Source organism: Neofelis nebulosa, chromosome 6 (assembly GCF_028018385.1).
Source record: "Neofelis nebulosa isolate mNeoNeb1 chromosome 6, mNeoNeb1.pri, whole genome shotgun sequence".
NCBI classification, from domain to species: Eukaryota; Metazoa; Chordata; class Mammalia; order Carnivora; family Felidae; genus Neofelis; species Neofelis nebulosa.
Window position 1 is genome coordinate 8,335,188 of NC_080787.1, and position 19,207 is coordinate 8,354,394.

Below are 19,207 nucleotides of genomic sequence, written 5' to 3' on the forward strand. Positions count from 1 at the left end.
TCAACATCACTTGTCCTTAGGAAAAACACAAGACTAAGATAAATTGTCACTATACATGTATTAGAACAGCTAAAATAAAAACTGACGATGGCAAATGTTGGTGAAGATATAGAGAAACTGGATATTTCATATATTGCCAGTGGCAATATAAAATTGTACAGCCACTCTGGAAATTATTTTGACATTTCCTTAAACACATACTTGCCATAAGACCCACTCCTCAGCATTTACTCCATGGAAATTAAAATTTACGTCCACACAAAACCTGGAGACAAATATTCATAACAGCTGTATTTGTAGTAGCCAAGAACTGGAAACAACCTACTGATGTCTCTCCTAGGTGAATGGTTAAACCATGGCTCATCCAACCGTGGACTACTAGTTGGCAATAAAAATGAAGGAAATATTGGGGCTCCTTGGGTGGCACAATCAGTTAAGTGTTTCACTTTGGCTCAGGTCATGATCTCACAGTTCACGGGTTCGAGCCCCACATTGGGCTCTGTGCTGAACACTTGCTCAAAGCCTGGAGCCTGCTTCAGATTCTGTGTCTCCTCTCTCTTCCCCTCCCCCACTCATGCTCTGTCTCGCTCTCTCAAAAATAAATAAATGTAAAAAAAAAATTTTTTTTTTAACGAAGGAAGTATTGATGCATATAGGACTTGACGGATCTCAAGGCAACGTGTTCAGTGGAAAAAAACAATCACCAAAGGACGCACACTGTGGGTCTATTGAGATAACATTCTCAACTGTTGTAAAACATTTTATGCCACATTAGTGGCTGCCGGGGATTAGGAATAGTGACAGGCAGGTGAGGGAGGTCTGTGTGGCTATAAAGAGGCAAAGACACCTTTGTGGGGATGCAACAGTGTTGTGGTTTGAGTGTAGCAGTCGGGACAGGAATCTACACATCCGATGAAACAACGTAGAATTATACACGTAGCGCACCAATGTCGATTTCCTGACGGGGCTACTGTGCTATTGTCAACGCAAAGTGTAAGCATTGGGGGAAATTGAGAGAAGGGTACATAGGACCTCTCTGTACTGTTTTCTGCAACTCCCTGGGAATCTATAATCATTTCCAAATAAAAATTGAGAAAAAGAAAACATAAGGTGTGAGAATTTTCCACAACAGATGGGTATTTTACCCAAGAAGGTAAATGAATCCTGAGGAAGTTGAGTACACAGAGACATCCCCGTGCATTCACAAACACACACACATACACCTTTTTGAAAACAGAAAATGGGACCGTGCTGTACAAAACTCTTCCGCAGCTGGCTTCTTTTCCTTCCGATGCAAATTCCATCAGAGCCATTTTTATCCTTTGTCTTCCCAGCAAAATGCCTCACACGTGAGCACGTACATATTGCTGCATCTCATAAATGGCTACCTAGTATCCTGTCTTGCTTTACATTTGTTCTTGGGATTCTTGAGATTTGAGACGATACTGAAATTTTTATGAAAAGAATGAGCAATGTCTTTTCCTCACGTTGCTGAGCATAGCACATGTGCTAATTATTGACGGTGTGGTAGGTTTGGACAGTGAGGTGAAGAACCCTGAGCCATCTCTGCTGAAGTCTCCATACCAACCAAACAAAAGAGGATTAGACGGTCCTGCCCCAGCGGGATTTAGAGCTCAAATTCTCTCCCACCTGGTCTCAATCAGAACGAAAATATTTTGAGTCCTTCTTCCATTTCCAGATTACTGAATCGCACTTGAATCCTCAAGCAGATACAGCTCGTGACTTTCTAATCTCTCTCTTGAAGATGGGCACATCTACATCATTCTTTACATTGAGAGCTTTTCAGAGCGCTAATGTGGCCAGATTTCGATCACCTTTTTCCATAAGCCAATCTGCGATCTCCTGTTGTAGCTATAAAGTGCCCTTTTTCTTTTGTTTTCCTTTTTTTTTTTTTTTAATTTAATTTATTGTCAAATCGGCTAACATACAGTGCACAGGGTGCTCTTGGTTTTGGGGGGTAGATTCCCGTGATTCGCCGCTTATGTACCACACCCAGTGCTCATCCCAACAAGTTAAGGTGTCCTTTTTCTTAAAGAATAAGCAGCTGCAGGCTCAACACCAACTGCAGAAAACAAGCATGAGGTTTCTTTTCTCCCAGCTCTCCAGGCAACACATAGTCCTCTGGAAAACAAATATAAAGCTGGACCGTGAAAGGAGGGCACGAAGCTTTGAAATCAGCTACCTCCCTTTAATGATAAGTATACCTCCCAGTGGGATGGATTAATTAGTTAGTGATTGTCGAGTCCTTTAAGAACCACGGCGCTGGTATTAATCCTGGGCCAGACTAGTGTGTTCAACGTTGTTACTGAGCTGAGTGTTCGTCCGTTAGGATCGTCTGTCAGTTCTGCCCTCGATCCAGGCTTATCATCCCCTTCTGATGAGACGCATCCCCCCCCTTACCTCTAAGCTGTCTCCTCGTCCTCTACCCACAATTTATGTCATAAGGAAAAAAAATTGGTTCTTTTTTTTTTTTTTAATTTCTCTCTCCTGTAAGGCTTTCAATGGCCACATGGAACCTATAATTTTAAATCCAAACAGCTTGTTCAAGCAGCAGAGTAGTAAATGAAAAGCATTCCAGTTGCGAGATGTTCTTATTTTCCTCGCTCTAGCGCAGAAGGTCATCACCAGAGCTACCCAGCACATGTCTCCCCCACCCCCCCCCCCCCACACCCTGCACCAAACCCTCCCTTTCAAAGGCAAGTTCGCACAGTGGTTCAAAGCACGGCTTCTGGTGCCAGACCCGCCAGAGTGCACATCCTGCCTCTGCTTCCAAGGTGCTTAGCCTCTCTGGAACACACTTTGCAAGAAAAGTACCTGCCTCACAGGGTTACTCTGTGGATTAAATGAATTCATATTTAAAAAGGGCTTAGGGTGGGGCACCTGGGTGGTTCAGTGGGTTGAGCGTCCAACTTCGGCTCAGGTCACGGACTCATGGTTCATGAGTTCAAGCCCCACGTCCGGCTCTGTGCCGACAGCTCAGAGCCTAGAGCCTGCTTTGGATTCTGTGTCTCCCTCTCTCTCTGCCCCTCCCCTGCTCGCACGCTCTCTCTCAAAAATAAGTAAATATTTTTTAAAAAAAATTTTTTTAAGGGCTTAGGGATACCTGAATAGCTCAGTCAGTTAAGCAGTTAAGCACGTCTGACTTCAACTTCAGCTCAGGTCATGATCTCACGTTTCGTGGGCTCAAGCCCCATGTCAGGCTCCGTGCTGACAGCATGGAGCCTGCTTGGGATTCTCTCTCTCTGTCCCTACCCTGCTCACATTCTCTCTCTCTTTCTCAAAATAATTAAATAAGATTAAAAAGTTTAAAAAAAAACAATATAGGGGTGCCTGGGTGGCTCAGTTGGTTAAGCCTATGACTTCAGAGACATGAGTTCGAACCCCGCGTCGGGCTCTGTGCTGACAGCTCGAAGCCTGGAGGCTGCTTCGGATTCTGTGTCTCCCTCTCTCTCTGCCCCTCCCCCACTCGCACTGTATCTCTCTCAAAAATAAATATTTAAAAAAATGTTTTAAAGAGGGCTTAGAACACAGCCTATGCCCTACAGTGAGCATGCTATAAACTGGACTTTCCCTACCACTGTATCCTCAGTGTCTATGGCAACACCCCTCACACAGATAGGGAAACTGAGGCGGGCAGAGGTTAAGTGACTGGCCCCAGAGCACACCAATCACGAGAGTCTGAGCTGGAAGTCCAGTCTGCGTGGCTGGCGTCTGAGCCTGTCCACCACGTCCCTGGCTCTTCACACAACAGGGACTCAAATGTTGCTCGAATTGTTCACTAAAATATCCTAACCATTCTAAATCCGGGCCCTTTTCACACACTGTACCCCTGGCCTGGAAAATTCTCCTCTCCAACAAGTACCGCCCCCCCCCCCGTTTCTTATCAGTTCAAAGTGTCCCAAAATGTTCTTTTCCTCTTCTGAATTTTTATGGCACTTTAATTGCCCATAAAACTCACTGGCACTGACCACATCCTGTCTTGCATTGTCACTTGTCTTTTTTAATGCGCCTGTTTCTCCAGCAAGACTGTAAATCCGCTGAGGATGGGCCCTGTTGGCCTTACGGTTCTTTGTGTCCCTGGCGGGGACTGGGATGGCGCCTCGCCCAGAGCAGAAGCCCCTTAAATGTGCGTTGATTGAGAAATGAGCACAAAAGCAGCTAGAAATGGACAGAGTGTCCCCTTATTCTCGCCGCTGCCCCGTTTGCGGGCGTTAGCACACCCTGCCCTCGCTCACGACTGTGCAGAGGAAGAGGTGATGAGCTCGTTTCACGCACCTGCCATATCTTCCCTTGTTCCACACCTGTTTCTTACGGGGGGGGGGGGGGGGCATCTGGAAACAACTGGAAACTCAAAGAAACCTAGATGGGCATCTCTTCCCCCCCCCCCCCCCGCCCCGAACCTGGAACCAATTGTGACTTAGACTCAGGGCTGGGCTGAAGAAAACCAAAACATCACCTATATTACAGGAAACGCAGACACACTTCCAATATAGGTACAGGCCAGGGTGGATATGGGTCTTGCATCTGTTAGTCAAGTGATAGGCTCATCTTGACCCTTCAGAAGTAGGCAGACTCACCCACCCAGTCAAAAGCAGCACGGGGGCAACCGCTGACCTCCCCGTGGCACACTTAGCTCAACTTAGCGTGTGAAAGAACACAGAATGTGCAGGCAGCTGGCTCCAGAGAGAGGGAGGGGCTGGTTGGAGCATGCTCAGAGCCATCTTTCTGGTACACCCATCCGTTGAGTCACTCTTCATCCACTGAGGAGGCTGAGGGAGAGAGTGATGAGGACGGGAGAATTTCTCTAACGTGTGGAAACGTACAATCAAGAGATTCCCCCACACGACAGCCTCTGTCTTCATCAGTTGGGTTTGGCCATTACATTCATGGTCGACCAGGAGTGAGGCCTCCCTCTCAGGGAGAAAGGTCAACAGTCTATGAGAGCAATGTATCCCACTATCGTGACACCATTCTCTCCATTACCAACCACTGTTCCCGAGTGGATCCTCCTAGGACCTGTCATGGGAAGCCTAGGTTTTGCTCTGGAATTAATCAAAACAGTACATTTATTAAGTTAACCCAAGGCCACCAGTGATGGGTTGAATTTTGTCCCCTTAAAAAGATATGTCGAGGGGCACCTGGGTGGCTCTGTCGGTTAAGCATCTGGCTCTTGATTTCAGCTCGGGCCATGATCTCACAATTCGTGAGATCAAGCCCCACGTCAGGCCCTGTGCTGACAGCACAGAGCCTGCTTGGGATTCTTGTGCCCTGCCCCACTCATGCACATGTGCAGGTACATGCTCTCTCTCAAAATAAATAAATAAACATTAAAAAACAAAAAGATATGTTGAAGTCCTAACACAAAGTACCTCAGATTGTGACCGTATTTGGAAATAAGGTTATCATAAATATGACTAGCAAGTTTAAAATGAGGCCATAAAAGAGTAGGGTGGGCGTATAATGCAATATGGCTGGCATCCTTGTAAGAGGACACAGACAGGCAGAGACCAGAGTGATGTGTCTACAGGACAAGGCACACCAAAGATGACAGCAGTCACCAGAAGCGAGCAAGTGACAAGGAACAGATTCTCCCTCAGAGTCCTCGGCGGGAAGCAACACTGCTAACCCCTCGGTTTTAAACTTCCAACCCCTAACACCATGAGAAAATAAGATTCTGTTGTTTAAAGCCACCAGTTGTGGTCCTCTGTTCACGGCAGCCCCAGGAAATGAGTACCCCACCCAATGCCCAAGACCGAAAGTTCGCTCTTCCTCAACCCACATTATGGGCAGATGCATTCTCAGTGTGTCTCATCAAGCCTCAGAGAAAAATGCTTCGTTAAGACACCGGTTCCCCTCCACGGGAATAATCATTTCAATAGCTAATTTCTGAGAAATCCTGAATTTCTTCTTTCCAAGGGCTTATGCTTCCCTCCCCCCTAGGTATTAAAAAGAAGAATTCAATGAATTAGGAAAATCATTAAGAAAAAGATACGTGGCAGAAAGACAGAGGTGTGTGAGTTGGCTCTCAGAAAAGTTGGTTTCAGCTTCCATTTTCCATTTAGGGAGACTTTCGTGTGTGCTGTGGAAATAAATCTAACGGGTGTTGATATTGTGCTAAATTAATTTTGACCTTTGTCAGCACCCATCCACCCTTACGCCCTTTTCGGTCAAGGTATATATGCAAATTCTGTTTTGCTCACTTCAGCACGTGTTAGCACACCACCCTTAACAACCACGGTTCTTTGAGCTCTTTAGCTTTTTCCCGTAGAACATAGTTTGCTTATCCATCCTCTAGCTTTTCGGGCATTGAAATAGTTTTCCACCTTTGCCTATGATAAGTAATACATCTTTGTAGTTTTTCCTTCTTTTAGAATATTTCCTTCGGTTATTTTCCAAAAGATGTTACTGGGTGGAAATGTTAACAGTATGTTTCGTATCATCATGCCTCTCTTAGACTTAGGAGGTTGGGACTCCTGGGTGGCCCAGTTGGTTCAGCGTCTGACTCTTGATCTCAGCTCAGGTCTTCATCTCAGGTTGTGAGTTCAAACCCTGTGTTGGGCTCTGTGCTGGGTGTGGAGCCTACTTAAAAAAAAAAGACTCAGGCATTTGACCATACCACAATGTTATCAGAAGGATTTAAGTTTGTTTTTTTTTTATGATTATTTTTTGAGAAAGAGACAGAATATGAGCAGGGGAGGGGCAGAGAGAGACAGAGACACAGGATCTGAAGCAGGCTTCAGGCTCCGAGCTATCAGCACAGAGCCCGACATGGGGCTCGAACTCACAGACCACAAGATCATGACCTGAGCCGAAGTCGGAAGCGTAACCGACTGAGCCATCCCAGCACCCCATGATTTAAATATTTTTAAAGTCTCATTTGGCAGATGTATAATACCAAACATCACGCGTTTCTTCATAAGCCTTGAAAACATTTTTAAAATTGGCATTATAGGGGTGCCTGCCTGGCTCAGTCAGTACAGCATGTGACTCTTGATCTAGAGGTCATGAGTTCAAGCCCCACCTTGGGCATAGAGATTACTTAAAATTAAAAAAAAAATTAATTTGGCATTATAACCAAATAACTCATGCAACTAAACTACATTTGTTTCCTGCCTCAGGGGAAGAGTAACTTCTCCCACGTATCTGAGTGCTTGGGAAAATTGTTAACTATTTTTATGGGCCTTTCACTTTACTTATACAGCTAAAATTCACCAGATAGTTGTGCTGTCACAAACTCTAAATCAGTGGGGCTCGAGAGGAGACTGGCTGTTTCAACAATGAGCCAAAGAAAAAGGGATGATATAATCTGGTGTCAGAAAAGATCCCCAGCTAAATTCAACTCAAGCAAAACTTACTGCACCTTCCATTAAAAAAAAAAAGAAAGAAAAAGATCATGGATTTAGTTTTCTTCTTTTTTCTTCCTTTGTTTCTTTCTTAGTTTTCTTTTTGGGGGGGTGGGTAATTTTGGAGAAAAGGAAGATATAAGGAGCAAAGGAAGATATAACTTATGCGTGCTAAGACAATTCAGTGGGGAAATTTTCCAACAGATGGTTCTGGGACAACTGGTTATCCATATCAAAAGAATAAATCTGAAACTCTTCTTTACACCATATGCAAAAATTAACTCAAAATGGGTTATAGCCTAAATGTAAGACCTGAAACTATAAAATTTCTAGCAGAAAACAGAGGAGCAAATCCTAACTTTAGGTTAGGCAATAGTTTCTTATAAAGCATAAGTAACAAAAAAAAATAACAAGTAAACAAATTGAATTTTATCAATTTTAAATATTGTGTATCATAGGACATCATTAAGAAAGCACAGCCCATGGAAGGGGAGAAAATATTTGCAAATCAATATAGTCAAGGGGCTTGTATCCACAATATATAAAGAACCCTTACAAAGATAAATAACCCAATTTAAAAATGAGCAAAGAATTTGCAGAGACATTTACCCACAGAAGATCTACAAATGACCAAAAAACACATGAAAAATTGTTCAACATCATTAGTGCTTAGAGAAATGCAAACCAAGACTACCCGAAGATACCACATCACACCCACTAGGATGGCTAAAGTAAAACAGACAGACAGTAACAAGTGTTAAAGAGAATCTGGAAACATTAAAACCCTCACACATCACTGATGGGAAGGTAAAATGGTGTGGTGGCTTTGGAAAACATGTGCCCGTGTAAAAGTTTGTACATGAGTGCTCATGGACGCATATGCTTAATAGCCAAAGAGCGGAAGCAACCCAAATGATCATTAACTGATGAATATATAAACAAAATGTGGTATATCCATACAATGGAATGTTCTTCACCCATTGAAAGGAATGAAGTTCTGTTGCAAGCTTTAACAAGGGTGGACCTTGAAAACATTATGCTAAGTGAAAAGCAAACCACAAAAGACTGTATATTATAACGTCCTTTATGTCATATGTCCAGAATAGGCAAGTCCGAGAGACAGAAAGCAGATGAATGACTGCCTGGGCTGAGGTGAGGATGGGAACCTGGAATAGGGAGTGACTACTAATGGGTACAGAGTTTCTTTCAGAGGTATTGAATATGTTCTAAAATTAGATTGTGGTAATGACTATACAACGCTGAATATACTAAAAACCACTGAACCACCCACTTCAAGTGGGTGAATATTATGGTATAGGAAATATACCTCAGTAAAGTTTCAAAAAAAATTTTATTTAATCATGCCTTATCCTACCACCAGAAATGATACTCTTAACACCCGCCCTATTTACAAACTTTGCAGCCCTCCTTCAGTGAGGGTTTGGTGAGTGCTAAAGGGGGACGTCATAGGAATGTAATGATTAGACCATAGGCAAGTTATCTTTTCTTCTCTGCATATTAAGTCTAGACTATTTATTACCCTGATTTTCATCGCAGCCATAGTTGGTAACAGGGAGACATACTGGTTGAGGCAAGAGCCAGGTTATAATCACTGACTCCCCTCCTTTTGACCCATCCAACCAAATTCCTTCAAGGGAGCACCTGAGGCCAATTGTTTCTCACCATCCCCTTGCTACTGCTCTGAAGGCAACATCATTTCTCACCCAGATTGTTGGAACGGCCCCTCTAACACTTTGCCCCGCCCACACCCTTGTCCCCTTGATACCCATCTCCCATGTGGCAGACAGAGTAATCTCTCTCCTGTTTAAATCCCCTCAGAGTCTCCTCCAACATTTAAACTACAGTCAAAATTCCTTCAAGAGACTCACAAGACAATGGGCTCCTACCGACCCTTCCAAGTCTAGGACTTCTCACCTCCCGGCCACCCTACCCCACCCTCCTTCCCAGTGACACTTCTCCCTTTCTTTCAGCTCCTAGGAAATAACATTCTTTGTCTCTTTTCTAGAACTTTGTACCACTGCCCTCTCCAGCTTAAATATTCTTACCCCCAATTCCCTTCACCAGCCTACTCCTTCTCATTCTTCAGGAATCATTTGGACGCCACTCCTGGCAAAAGTCTTTCCTGAGCCTCATGGCCCCATCAAGAACCCTGTAGTTCCCCCACGATATACAACATCTATTGCATTAAATGGGAATTGCCTGCTAGTTTTCCCCAGCTCCCCATTTATCCACTAAGAGACTTTGGGCAAGTTACTTAATGTCTCTATGCTTCATTTTCTCACATGAAACATGGAGATAAAAATAGTACCTACCTGAAAGACTTGCTACAAGGATTAAATGAGATAATATTTGTAAGTCACTAAAAACAGTGCCCAGCACATTGTAATTGTGACATTCAAGCGTTTTGTAAAAGTGTCATATCTAGCTACACGCTGTAAGCCCCAGGAGAAAGTTTTTAAAATTTTATGCACTGTTGCAACCCCTATAAATTTCCTAAGTGAACAAGTACATCAATTAACCCAGAAAATGTATAATTAGCTCAGAGCTAGCTCATATTTTCAAGATCCAGGGGAGATAGTGGATAATAAATGAAGCAGGTTTCCAAAGAAGGCAAGAAGAGAGAAGCAAAAACAAAGGCACCCTTTTAAATTAGTGAAGAAAGGGTAGGTAATTCAATAAGTAAAACTTGGATCATTGGTTAACCATACAGAAAAAGCTGAAGTGAGAATCCATTCACAGCACAAAAATAATGCCATATGCAACTATTAACTGGAAAAGAAAATCTTAAAAGAACCACGAGGAAGCAAACCCCAATATTTGAGGTGTGGTAGATCATTATAAGCATGGCACAGAGAGTGGTGTTTATCAACATGGAAAGATGTTCTCTATAAGTTGAGAGCTCTATAGGTGTTAGCAACCAACCTCTGGAGGCAGACAGCCTTCGTCCATATCCCAGTTCTGCTGTTCGCTGTTATGCAACTTTGGGCACGTTTCTTAGCTTCTCTGGGCCTCAGTCTCCTCATCTGGAAAATGGAGGTTATCTTCATAATAGCAACCACATAAGGTGTTATGAGGATTAAATGAGGTAATATTTGTATATCAAAAATGACATAGAATGATATCTGGGTGAGCCTATTTTTATAAGGCAGTTTTTATATAAGATTATGTCAGCTGGTTATGAGCCTATTTTTGTAAGATAGATTTAAATAAAGTTATGTGGGGCACCTGGGTGGCTCAGTCGGTTAAGTGTCCAACTTCAGCTCAGGTCATGATCTCATGGTTTGTGAGTTTGAGCCCCGCGTTGGGCTCTGTGCTGACAGCTCAGAGCCTGGAGCCTGTTTCTGATTCTGTCTCCTTCTCTCTCTGCCCCTCCCCCATTTGTGGTCTCTGTCTATTAAAAATAAATAAATATAAAAATGTAAAAAATAAATCAAAATTTTAAATAAAATTTGTTAACTGGTCATATCTCAGAGATGGGATTACAGATATCTAGGTTTTTCTTCCTTTTAATTAAATCTTCTAATTATTGTACAAATTATTGTACAAATCTTCTAATTATTGTACACTGCTTTTAAAATAAGAAACCCACAGAAGTGATTTTTTTAATCTCTATTTATTTTTGAGAGAGAGAGAGAGATACAGAACACAAGCTAGGGAGGAACAGAGAGAGAGGGAGACACAGAATCCAGTGTAGGCTCCAGGATCCTAGCTGTCAGCACAGAGCCTGACATGGGGCTTGAACTCACAAACTACGAGATCATGACCTGAGCCAAAATAGATGCTTAACCGACTGAGCTACCCAGGTGCCCCAGATTTTTAACTTTCAAAAATTATTTTAAAGTCTCATTGTAGAAGAATATTTGCCGTCAGACAAAAAATATTCATGATCTATTATCAGAGGAAAAGGAGACTCATGAAATAGCATATACAGAATAATTTCTTTGTGTAAAGAATACTTAATGTACAGATACCTACAATCATGCATGGAAAAAAACCAGGAATTTATAATGGTAGCACTGAGTGTCTTTTTTGTTTCAATTACATGTGACTTTTATTTTTTCCCCTCATGTGCTGTCTTATATTTCTGAATTTTTCTTTTTTTTTTTAATTTTTTTAACGTTTATTTATTTTTGAGACAGAGAAAGACAGAGCATGAACAGGGGAGGGGCAGAGAGAGGGAGACACAGAATCTGAAACAGGCTCCAGGCTCTGAGCTGTCAGCACAGAGCCCGACGCGGGGCTTGAACTCACGGACTGCGAGATCATGACCTGAGCCAAAGTCGGCCCTTAACCGACTGAGCCACCCAGGAGCCCCTTATATTTCTGAATTTTTCAATATGGATGTGATTACCTGTGAAGACAGAAAAAAACCCTGTGATTTCCTCTTTTTTTTTTTTTTTTTTTTTTTAAGAAACAGCATTCACTTGGTCAGGGTAAAAGGTAGATTTTCATTTAAAACAGAGGGAAGAAAAGTTAGGTACAGATTTAGAGGTAGAAGGGAAGGAAGTGCTGGGGAGGATGAATTTCCTCTGCCCTTTGGGGTCCCTCTAGCTAGACCAAGAATCAAATTGACATGAGACAGATTAATAGGAAGAAGTCAAATTCAATAGTGTATGTACATATGGGGAATCCACACAGACAATGAAATTCCAAAGGCAGTCAGGCAATATGAGGCTTAGATGAACTGAAGAGAGGGGTAGGGGTCTGAGGATACCAAGGGGAGAAAGACCATTAGGAGGAAGGTGAAGGGAAGTGTTTGGAAAACACAGGTGCCCTGTTATGCAGAGAAGTTTCTTAGGCAAAGAGGAGTCTTTGTTAATAGCTCTTGTCCTGGTACAAGCAGGCAGTTGAGGGGAGATAAAGAGTTTTTCCTGAATCTTCTGAGTTTGGATTACTTTTAACTCAAAATGATGTTCATGTCAAAGTGGCCCATCTTGGGTTAGCCTGCCTTTGGCCCCTACAGAAGTAAAAAATCATATATGATGGTCTGTATTTTCTCTGAAGTGGGAGGTAAGCAGCAGAGAGGATGGTTTAAGTTGTGAAATAGTTTTAGGGAATGAAAAGTGGCTGAGAAAGGTTAAAAACAAATGCCTGAGCCTGCCTGAGGGGCTACTTTGTTGAAAAACCTAATTTAACATTATGAGCTATGAGCCTTCTGCCCCCACCCCATGCTCAGAAGCATAGGTCAGGAGGCAGATTAACCCAAGGCTGATGAGAAGGTGCAAAGGAAATACATCACACGTAGCAGAAGGTCTAGAGGTTAAACACCAAAATATTAACAGTAGGCATTTCTCGCTGTTGGAATTACGGTTGGATTTTTCTGTTTCCTTCTTTAAACTTACTTGCTTTTTTTTACAATTGGCAGATATGATTTATTGGTTAATTTTTTGACAAGAAATAGATGAAATTATTAAACCACGCAAGCAAATCTATAAAAGCTAATCCTCCTTCCACATTTATCGTCTAGCTCAGATCTCAGGTGTCGGCACCAAAAACAAAAGCAAAAAAGCAAACACATTACCATCTGGCGATAAACACTTGTTAAGATTTTGGCTAACATCTTTTTCTCTAAGCACACACACGTATACATGGCAGATTGTATCCCCTATGACCTGCTCTGCAAATCAGAATACAAATGGCCATAACTCTTAATTCTTTTATTTTTGCTATTTGCTCAAGTCCGCATATGCCACAGTCGGAGGACCTCCCTTAAATTCTTGCCAGCCACCAAACTATCTAAATATCTCAGGGGTTTTCTCATGCCAAAGGGCATACGTTTTGCTATTGATTCCAGGAATCGTGGAACTTGGAAAATGTCATTAATCCAATGTATGCCATTCATCTCGTTGCCACGAGAGGTCAATGTTGAAGCCCAGACATGCACAGTTCCACAGGTGTGATTCTGTGCACTGAGGGGTCCCCGTTCCCCCCAGCCCTCCCCTGCCCTGCTGGGGTGTCCAGGGTTAAGCTACTAAGTTGCAGTTTTCCCTTCGGCAGTCAACACCCTGCCAAAGATGACAGTTGTCCCAGGATGTTTGAGTCTAAGGACGCTGACTGAGAGAGAAACTATTATTGACCTGGAAAGAGCCACCTGCTGGGCTCTGTGTTCTTTGGTGCTGGCATAGAGTCCAAGTAACTACCCTCTCCTAAAGGTGGTTTTATTTCAGGGGATCTCACGGTACATCCCCACTAATTCTACGCCCAGCATTTTCCCCAACTGAAGGACTACTACTCACTTTCATACATATATGTTCTCACTTTCTAGATAAAACATTTTCATAAAGCAGATATCATACGTTATTTCTCTCCGTCCAGTGGTATGCTAGAGCCAACTCATTTTTGCTCATAAGAGCCAACTGTTAAATTTTCATAAAGGTCGTGAGCTGTTAAGACAGCCATTATTTGAAGTTAAATTACATAAATGTATAATTAAATAAATTATATTGACAGCAAACTTAATACTACTCAAAACTTATCACTTCCTAATGACCAATTTAACCATTATCTGTGTACTTGAGGTTCTTGGCATCCATTTTAGCTGTATGTTGGAAACACCATATAATTGAGTGCTTCTGATGATCTCTTCCCCACTTTGTGTTCAATGACATGATGTTGGCGGCTTGAGATCAGCCGGGGTATGGGTATTTGCACTATGAAAGTCAGCAAACCCTGGTGGTTTAACCTTTACTGGCTTGGCACTGATGTCTATATTCTCAGCAGCTAGAATGACAGGGTGCCCAATAAATGGCAAATGGATGGAAGGATGGATGAATGGATGGATGGAAGGAAGGATGGATGGATGGATGGATGGATGATGGGAAATAATGGAGGAGGAGAGAGTGGTAGAGGTTTGGAAACAGGAATAATAGCCAAGAGGATGTTGGCTAGGCAGAGTGTTTAGTATTCTGCCTTTACCTTACAGAACCTACCCAGCCAACAACCTCACTTGTTCTATTTCCTTCTTTCGTAGGTTTCTCACGTTGTGTTCTTACACATTGTGCAAAAGAGTGCAACATAGTACAGAAAATGTGGTCACCCTATTTCTGAATTGTGTATTGCTTCATCACATTTCAAAAGAGGCATACATTTTGTATTCTGGTTCATTCCACTGGAGACAGTGGTGTAGCAATGCCCACTGCAGAATACAGGAAGCCCCCCAGTTACCATTCACTACATACTGCCACTGGCTCCAGAGGAAGGTAAGCAAGGGTGGGGTCCTTCTGTAGCAAGGTTTTCTTTACCACAAGTTCCGTTCCCAGATACCATCTTATCCCAGTAAGCATAAAGAAAGGGGAACTAAAAATTACTACTAAAGTTGCCTGGGTTCTGTGGACTAGGGCTCAGTGAAAATCATCCAAGAAGCAAGGTCTGAACTCTTTCTCACCCAATCTTCATAATATCCCCTACTGTGAAATTTCCCTTATACCAGTTTTAAATGTCTCTCTTAAGGGTCTCTTATATAGCTTTCTTTTAGTGCATTAAAAAGTGGAGGCAAGGGGTACCTGGGTGGCTCAGTTGGATAAGCCTCGGACTCTTGATTTTGGCTCAGGTCATGATCTCACCATTCTTGAGTTTGAGCCCTGCATCAGGCTCTGTGCTGCCAGCACGGAGCCTGCTTGGGATTCTCTTTCCCCGCCCCCATCTCAAAAATAAATAAATAAACTTAAAAAATAATAAAAATAAATTTAGAAAAGGAGAGAAATCGGGAAAAAGAACTAGGAGCAGACAAACCTGGGACAAAGTGGTGGAAAAACATTTATTATTGTTATAAACACCTTGCTTTGGAATCCCTCACTAAACAGCTTTCAAGGGGATCCTTTGAAGGAAGCCTTATCTATGTCAATAAATCAGAAGCCCTCCAGTAGTCTTCGGATAACATGACGGTAGAGACACCTATTCAACTGTGAAACTCACGAATTAGCTGATTGCTTTACATGAGAAAACATCTATTTGTCCCTCTCGCTCCGCTCCGGGGCCTGGGGTAGACAACACAAGTCCTTCCAGACCTGAAAAGCACTCTGAGGTCCTGTGTGATAACGGTTCCTCCCACCCACCCCCACCCCCCCCACCCCCACCAGGAACCAGAGCTGGGATAAAGGTCACAGTGGAGCAAAGGGGTGGGTGTTCCCAACCTCCTACCACCCCAGGACCTGGCGACCGCCCAGCTCTCCCGGGTTCCACTCCCCCATTTCTGTGCTGATAGGAATCTCCTACAGCCTCCACTCCCCGAACAGATGAGAGGTCACGGCGGGGGCTCAGTCACTCATTCATTTAGAAAATGTCTCTGGAGCGCTGGTTCCCATCAGGCCTCAAACAAATATGGGAAGATGGTACTTGACCTTTGCCCTTCTGGGAGCTCCGTGTAGAGTAGGACCGGCTGACTGAAGACTGAGAAAACGTGGCCTAGATCCTATGGCTTCGAGTCGTATGGCTGGACCGTGTTCTGGGCGACTGCCGAGCTCACAGAGAATGAGAGACCCGAGAAATCAGGCCCAGCGCTGCGAACCCTCCTGGCCCAGCCTTGTCCCCTTTGCCCATTGGATATCTGCACCGTGGCGTTTTGTTTTTGTTTTTACACGAATACATTTTCTTTTCATTTATACCGAGCCCTGCGGTGGTCCGTAGGAGCACTTGCCTGGCAATCTGGACTGGCCCGCTCTTGGGGAGCGTTTGGCTTGCTGCAGCCACTCAGCCACGTCACAAATGTCCCTCCCGCTCTTCCTCCCTAATCAAGAAAGTGAGGACGGTCACCCTGACCTTCCTTACCTCGGAAGGAACTCAGAAGACCAGGTGACATCCATTCCCAAATTTCTTAGGAGAAATGTGCCCTTGCTGGGCTGAACGTTGTCATCGTAAAGTAAACCAGGAGATCCTAGACGTGAGCAATGGCTACCACAGGGCCCCGATTTTCCTGGGGCTGGGGGAGGGGGGGAGGGAGGGAGGAAGAGAAGAGAAAGAATCTTGCTTTTTGGACATGTATCGCCAACCCCCCCCCCCCCCGCAGAGTTATCTGGGTGAGACAGGAACTGGTACAGAATTATTATGATCGGGTAACATCTAGAATCATAATAGTTACTATGTTTGCAAAAGCTTTTTGTTTAGGAAGTGTCCAGTGAGAGAAGTGCTGTTCCAGGCGTGCCTGGCGCTCTGCTCGGCACCCCGTTCCCCACCAGCACCGGGGACATTTCTCCTCTTCTACAAATAACAGCCAAACCACTGGGTGTGGCCGGCAGCTGGCTGAGTGGGTTTTACATGAAGCCACACTTAGGCTAAGGAGTGAGGACAGAGCCTACCCGCCCCTGCCCCTCCCGCCTCCCTCCATCTGATCCACACACTGCATTTGCCGCCTCCCCTTTTGTGTACTTTGCTAATACAACTCTTCATGAAATTTTGCAAGAAAAGAATTCACCTGTCATTCCAACGCCTCTCCCACAGCTACGCCTTCTGCGGGGTGGGCCGGGGTACCCCAGGGCTTTCCCTGAAGGAAGAGGCAGAAATCCTACCCCCCTGAATTCTTGCTACCCAGCGTCTGGTGTCTGGGGGCCTCTCTTTCCCCTCGGGGTGGTTAGCAAAACCCCCGCCCCGTCCCCACCTCAGGTTTCCATGATAGGAGAAGACAGGAAGTTGACCTTTTAGGTTGCACCTGCCTTCTGCCTTCATTTACCCCTGGCCCGTGTTCTCCACATTGGCTTGTTTATTCACTGGCAGAGATGAGAGCCCCCCAGACAGCTGGCCTGAGCCACCCATCCCACAAGACGTGACCCTCGCGGTGTCCTCAGAAGCACCGAGACCCTTCAAGGCAGAGAAACAGGCTTGCGCCTCCCTTGCCCCCTACAGCTTAACACTGAACTTGTAAGGATTCGGGTTTGCAACACTCGGGTGCCTCTGGCTAAGAGAACAAGCCTCCAAAATCTGCAGCAGAAACAACTTTTAAAGCCTTCAACCTCATGACGGTTACATGAGGTTTGAGTTTTGTTGGGTTTTTTTTTTTTTTAATTTTTTTAATGTTTGTTTGTTTTTGAGAGACAGACATGGAGTGTGAGCGGGGGAGGGGGAGGGAGAGGAGACACAGAATCGAAGCAGGCCCCTGGCTCCCAGCTGTCAGCACAGAGCCCGAGGTGAGGCTCGAACCCATGAGCCACGAGATCACGACCTGAGCCGAAGTCGGAGGCTTTAACCAACTGAGCCACCCTAGGCGCCCCTGAGTTTTGTTTTTTGACACTTTTTTTTTTGGAGGCCTGGCTGCTTTCTGCTCACCTCTACCTCAAGCTGCAGGGCTTTGTTTTTCTGGCTTGTTTCCCTCCTCCCCTGACCCCACCACACTCACTGGCCTACACCCCTGTTTATAAGTCTCGGTTCTCTGTTCAGCTCTGTTTGCGGTCTCAGAGAGGATGGGTGGAACTGAGCGGCCTGCTCGCACAGCAGAGTTCTAGGAAAGGGAAAGAAAGGTCTTGCTTTGAGGAGGATGTTTGTAGGATGGCCTGACACGGGTGTGGAGGTGAAACAAACCGTAGATTGTTTTTTCACACTCTCAGCTGACAGAAATCAGATGACAGGGACCAGACGGAGCATGACAGGGAAGGGGAACCCCGGCCTGCCGGTCAAGACCCAGGGGTGATAACAAAGCTTCTCCGCGGGCAACCTGAGCTCACACCTGAGGGCGGAAATTGTTTTTGGAAGTTGCAAACTGACTAATAACTACAAGCTCCCAGGCACAATTGCCTGAGAGAGGAGGAGGCTGAGCCCTCCTCCAGGCTACATGCACCCGCGGGCGTTGCATTTAAGTGTTTTTTAATGTTTATTTATTTTTGAGAGAGAGAGACAGAGACAGAGCGTGAGTGGGGGAGGAGCAGAGAGAGAAGGAGACACAGAATCCGAACCAGGCTCCAGGCTCCGAGCTGTCAGCACAAAGCCGGACGTGGGGGGACTCATGAACTGTGAGATCGTGACCTGAGCAGAAGTTTGGATGCTTAACCGACTCAGCCGTCCAGGTGCCCCGCGAAGGCTGAAATTTCAAATCCAAGAGTATCTCTGCGTATTCTCCCATGGAACTTTAAAACAAAACAAAACAAACAGCAACCCTCCCCCCCTCAAAACACCCAGATGCAATCTGGACGTATTTTCCTTCCAGAAAAGAAATATTCTGCCCCCCCATGCTTTCTTTTCTTGTCTCCTTCTGTTAGCGAGCCCTTGTGCTCAACTATAGACCCCACCAGTTAAAACCAGAGGCAAGACTCTTAACTCATACTCTAACTAAAACCCATCGTGTTTATTTCTTCTCACACCTTCTCGAGGCATTGCTGAAGATATTTTGCAATGACCAGGACAACCAACCAGGCCAGACCAGAATAGCCCTGATAGCAACAGAATGCCTAGAAGACCACACCCCACGTGTCCCCTTCCCTGCCCATGATCGTACGCTGAACACATACGGACCCCCACCCATGACTCCGTGCTCTGTGCCTGCTCTTGGGCACGTACCCCCGGCCCCACACACATACGCACACAACCTTGCCCTATAAAACTCTAGGCGTCCATCTTGCAAGCAGAGAGGTTGGTTATGAAGGCTTGAGCCTGTCATCTCCCTTGGCTGCTGCCACCTGAAATCTCTCCCATTCTCCTTTCCTGGTCCTCATCTCTTGAATGATTGGCTTCTCTTGCCAACAAGTTTATCTGAGTTTGTTCTGCAACAGAGTTAGCAAACCCAGCCAGGAGCTGTTCTTTTGATTGGTCCAGGACTCGTGGGGATTCCCAGGAAGGGAGCTGTTGGCCAGGGCAGGGCACCAAGGCTCACCTGCTCATTACCTGAGTTAGTGGCTGTG

At 44.7% G+C, this 19,207-nt stretch overlaps 1 protein-coding gene and 1 long non-coding RNA gene across 3 annotated transcripts in view; one reads left to right on the forward strand and one right to left on the reverse strand.

Moving 5' to 3' along the window:
• The window catches only part of RIPOR2 (RHO family interacting cell polarization regulator 2), a 234,576-nt gene that overhangs the window by 80,202 nt on the left and 135,167 nt on the right, over nucleotides 1-19,207 (forward strand). The gene's annotated exons all lie outside the window — the stretch shown is intronic.
• LOC131513681 (uncharacterized) lies at nucleotides 1,905-17,948 on the reverse strand. The gene is made up of 3 exons (XR_009262711.1): nucleotides 17,713-17,948; nucleotides 10,308-10,408; nucleotides 1,905-2,142 (listed from the first exon to the last, which is right to left on the reverse strand). It is a non-coding gene; the product is annotated as an uncharacterized LOC131513681 (long non-coding RNA).